Raw genomic sequence first — 5,791 nt, 5'->3', positions numbered from 1 at the left:
TCAGAGTTCTGTCATTCTGTCAGAGTGCCAGGGAGAATGTTTTTTCGATAAATCATGCTGCGTCAATAGGTCATCTGATGAACCCACATGAGAGCAGATTCTCTTCTCCCACCTCAACAAGAATCCATTTCAAGTGAGTTAAAAACTTAAACGTAACAGGTGAATTTTTTTTATTTTTAGAAGAAAAATATCTATTTCGTCTTGATATAGAAAAGAATTTTTTAAAGCAAGGTGTGAAAAGTGCTGATCATAAAAAAAATAGTAAATTCAATTATATTAAAATTTAGAACTACTATTTATGAAAAGACATCACCATTATCAGCAAAAGACAAGCCTCAAACTGTACAAAAGATATATGCTAATTCATGAATAGGAATTAGTATCCGGAATATATGAGAAGTTTCTGAAAACCACTTTGAAAAAAGACAAAGAACCAGTAGCAAAATGGCAACTTAGAAATATGCACTGTACAAAAAGACAAGATAATGGTAATGAAACCTATGAAAAGATGTTCAACATTCTTAGTAAATTAAATATGCAAATTAGGACCACAGCAATATAGCATTTACTCTAGACTGATAAAAAGTAAATCTGATAATTGCAAGTGTGTCAAATAATGGGAATTAGCCTACTGATGACAAGAAAACTACCATTTAGGAAAACAATTTACAAATTCACATACGCATGTAACCAATGACCTAGCAATTCCACTCATAGTTACGGTCCCTAGAGATCTCTAGTACATGTCCACTTGGAGAAATGAACAAGAGTGTCCATAGTAACACTGTAAGAGCCAGAAACAGACAGCAATTCAAGTGTGTATCAACAGGAAAGCGATTAAGTGAACTGTGGCACCACCGTGTAATGAATGGTAAGCCTGGTTAAAGCAAAGGAATTATAGTGACAGTGCCAATGATTATTAAAAATATAATGTGGAGTTGCAAATAGCAATTTGTATAGAACTATATAATATGCTATCATTATATATTTTAAAAAATTAAGTAAAACTAAACAATAAATTGTGTTACACAAATAGGTAGTACAACTTTTTGATGAGATAAAAGAACATAAAATGAGTAAATCATGACCTGGGATAGCTTCTCTTACCCTCCAGTTGGCAGGAGAAGGAAGGAACACACTCGGTAGATGCAAAGTGTTGTTCTAGTTCTTGACCAAGTCGATACGTTCATGGTAATCATTTCGTTTTTACGGTTTATAACTTTAGGTATGTTATTTCATATGTGTTATCCGGTGTTATACAACACTTTATTTGCAACTCTTAAAAAAAAAGAGGCTTAGAAGAGAACTGTGAACAGCACATACAGATGGCCTCTTCTACCATAACGGGGAGCAGAGAACTGGGGTGACGGCTGTGGGGTTTATGAGGTCAGGGGAAATTTGGTGAAGACAGCAGATATCAAAGCATGTCTACAAACCAAACCAATGGGAATAAGCCAGTTCAAAGGGGAAAACTGGTCATTCCAGCAGTGACATCCCTAGGTAGATTAGAGGGGAAGAGATCCAGGGAACTGGTAAAAAGTTGGGAAATTGACAATATGAACGAGTGGAGGCAGAGATGCAGTTACAGCTGCAGGTCGGGGGTGGGGGGAGTGGCATGCAAGTCCTCTTAGAATTTGCTTCCATTTTCTCCATCCAGAAGTGAGACTAAGGCCCTCAGGTGGGAGTAGGAGAGGACGGGTGACAGAGAACTGACAGGAAAGAAGGCAGGGAAGATGTGTCTCCCAGTGGGAGAATAAAATGGCTGGAAAACATATTAGGGTCGCTGGACACTGAAAACTCCTGAGAGTTGTGACATGAATGTCAAACGAGGACAGTCACCACCATCGTGTGTCTCTCCAGCCAGTTTTGGCTGCTCTGGTGAAAGAACAAAACTGCATTTATCAAAAAACGGGTCGATCCAGAGGAAGTGCCAGAGAGAGAGAGAGAGAGAGAGAGAGAGAGGATAAAGAGAAGCATAAATGCAAAAAAGTAATTAAAAGAGGTAGGTCAGGACCTAGAGGCTGACAACGGACAGCAAGGCATTCCCAAGTTAGTCATTAGAGGTTCTGATGGATATGCAAATTGTTTATTCAATAAGTAAATATTCCTTATGCCAAAATTAATTTCAGTGTAAGACTTTAAAATATATACAAACAACATAAATACTCACATATATGTGTGCTCACACGTATGTAACAACCTGTGCAATTTTAGGTTGGGGGAAGACTTTCTAAGCACATCATCAAAGCTCAGTAAGTATCATGTGAACACAGCCCTGTAGGACTGGGACATGTGACCTAACTGAGGGCTACGATCATCTGGGCAGGACTGAGCGGGATGGCATGAGAGAGAGATTATAGAGAATGTACAGGTAGGTTATTTCTGGAAGGTCCCGTGTGTCACAATGCCGATGTCATTCTCCTCACTTCATCTCGTCACTGGAAATTCTATCATGTCACATCATCACGAGAAGGGTGGGCACAGCAGAATAGGATGTGCTGAGAGAGAGGCCAAACAGCATGACTTTCACCTAACACGGCCATGCCCTGTTCTCTTGTTCTATTTTGTTATTGGCATTGCTGCTAACCCTGACTACGCCTCATTCACAAGCTAAGCTTTGTCCTGGGACTGTTGCACATGAGGGAAAACAGGGTGTGTGGGTTTGCAGCACCCACAGCTTCAGGCGCGCCCTGGGAGACCTGCAGAGTCGACCTCATGGGTCAGCGGGGCCTGCTCTACGGGTGTGTGATTCTCACCAACATTAACAAGAGGTGCAGCCCGACAGAAAATGGGCCAGAAGACACGGATGGGCCGTGCGCACAGAGGCACTGCCAAGCGCCAGAAATGGTGGTAAACACATTCAATCTCACTAGGGACCCCAGAATATAAAATTTTTTAAAGCAATGTAATAATAAATTGAGTAAATATATAGGTATAAGTTTAAAAATGCCCTTGGAACGCCACAATAATGCACCAAAATATGAGTAACTAGTTCACAAAAGAAGACATAATAATTGAATTGACATTTATGAAAATATTCAATCTCATTGTTAATGAAGAAGGAGACAATTAGAGATGAATTGTCATTTCTAATAAAATACATGAAAACAATTCGATGTTCACTCGTTTATCAAATGCAGAAAGATTTTTCTTTTTAACGGGGCAAGTCCCTGAGCACAACGCTGAGGGAACTGGATGCTGTCCTTCACTGCTGCCTGGTCTTTAATTTGGATACATTCTGACTTGATAATCAGAGCAAAATTTGTATATGATCTTTGACTCAGTAATTCCACACCCAGAAACTTAACCGTAGGAGATACACACGGACGTGAGTGAAGAGGTTTATGTCAGTGGCGCATGTGCAAAAAGAGAAGGAAGTCGGGGGCAATTTCCCAAAAAAGGTGGGGGAGAAAATATAAAATAAATCAGGTGCATTAATGAGATGGAGAACTATGAATCTGTGAAATTGATGAGGTAGGAGAAATTCAACAGGGAGAGATCTTCACATTATGCTGTTAATTGAAAAAAATATAATGATACATGTGCTCCATAATATGATCTAACTGTAGTTTTATAATCCACGCACTCTGAAAGAAAAGGCTGAAAACACACAAGCAAATCATCATCCCTGATTAAGAGGAATAGTAGGAAAGATTTTTTTATTTCCTTTATATTTTTCTCTGTCTTCAATTTTTTTTTGTTTTTATTGAGACAGAGCCTCAGGCTGTCCCCCTGGGTAGAGTGCTATGCATCACAGCTCACAGCAACCTCCAACTCCTGGACTCAAGTGAGTGTCCTGCCTCAGCCTCCCAAGTAGCTGGGACCACAGGTGCCTGCCACAACGCCCAGGTATTTTTTGGTTGCAGCCGTCATTGTTGTTTGGCGGGCCTGGGCTGGATTTGAACCTGCCACCTTAAGTGTATGTGGCTGGTGCCTTAGCTGATTGAGCCACAGGCACCGAGCAATGTCTTCAATTTTTTTAAAACAATTTTGTTCTAAGCAGAAAAATATCCTTATGACAAATGGTTGCATATAGCTTCTTTTTTTCTTTCCCTTTTCTGTAACTGCAGTAAAAGTCATGTTAAAATGTATTCTAGATTTCTTTCTGCCCAGGCCTTCTGTGGCTGAGTATACCAATTTATTATTCCATTGTGATAAAATAAATCCATACAGGATGGAGTGGTGTGGAACTTTCCTTTAAAATGCTGCATGGACCTGAAAGATCATTATTAAAGGAATACATTGTTGAGAAGATGGGCTAGCTGTTCAAGTACACCTTTAAACAGAGATTCTGGAAAGTATAAAAGCTTCCTCCAAGTATCAGTTACATACTAATTCTTCCCTTAACAGTGTATTCAACGCAGAGATGAGTGAGGGGGCACCTGCCAGCCGTCTGATTGCAGGTCCTTAGGAAACTGCAACGATCACATCTTCACTGCTGTTTCTTTCTGTGACTTACCATGGAATCGAAGAACATTTGCAGAAAAAGTCTGTTTGACAGCCCTGAGCTTAAGCCCTAAACATTTCAAACCTAGCTGGCTTCATTTCTGTATCTTAAATACCCATATATTTTCAGAGACATTAAATCTTACATTGAGATAGCAGTCTGAATGGGTTTAACCTCTTCTCAGGCAACATGTCTGCTTTATCCAGGAATAAACTAGTTGTAAATCTAATTACCACCATGACATCCTAATAGGAAATAAAATACAACATACGTCATATTCCTGGTGGTAAAACAAAAGGCTTTTGGAGAACTCTGAAGCACCTGGCAAGGGTGGGCGGTAGCAGAGAAGAGGATAGGTGTGGTGAAGAGTAAAAATAGGAGTTGTCTCTTCAAACTTGGCAGTTCGTGGTCTTACCCTCCTATTCTGCATTTTTCTGATAAAGAATAATCTGATTATGTCATAATGTTCTTAACACAAGTTTACACAATGTGCCTAAAAGCAAGGAAAAAAGAAAACATAGTTTTAAAACTAACCCTGCCAAACCTAAAGAAAGAAAACAAGAAGCAAAAAGTATTGTGAACATTCATTTATTTTATAAAAAGAATATTTTTATATAAAAATAATATTCACAGCAGATTAAAAACAGTGATAGTATCACAGCTACTGATGACAGCCTTCTTCAAAGAAAGCAAAGCTTTTCCCTTATGAAAAAGGAGTTAATGACTGAACAGAGATAGGCTCACTGTTGCCAGCCTACAAAAAGAATGAGTCTCGATGACTATGGAATCCAGACAGAACAGCAAAGCTGCTGACTGTGAAGATACAGAGCATTCAAATGAATATTAATCCATCAGGAGCAGAAGTCCTAAATTCAACCATTCAAATGACTTTATAGTATAAAAAAATAAATCAAATCAACCATACAAGTTTTAAAAGGAAACTGATTTTCTGAATATGTAAATAATATTTATTTTAGAAATATTTTCCTTTGGAGCAATTTTTCTGCTACTGCTGTAGTAACTGACTTAGGAATGATTTTGTTTATTTAAACAAGTGATGAGATTCTAATAGTTTTTCTTTTATTTATTTATTTTTTTATTAAATCATAGTTGTGTACATTAATACTATCATGGGGTACAGTGTGTTGTTTCCATATACAATTTGAAATACTTTCATCCAATTGGCCAACATAGCCTTCATGTCATTCTCATAGTTGTTGTGTTAAGACATTTATATTCTACATTTAGAAAGATTCACATGTACCCTTATAGGATAAATCATAGGCATGATCCCAGCAATCACCCTCTCTGCACCCATCCTCTTCCCCTCCTTTCCCCTCCCTC

The sequence above is a fragment of the Otolemur garnettii genome, unplaced genomic scaffold, assembly GCF_000181295.1.
Source record: "Otolemur garnettii isolate 467f Iridium unplaced genomic scaffold, OtoGar3 scaffold00138, whole genome shotgun sequence".
Lineage (NCBI taxonomy): Eukaryota > Metazoa > Chordata > Mammalia > Primates > Galagidae > Otolemur > Otolemur garnettii.
This window is presented reverse-complemented; position numbering follows the sequence as displayed.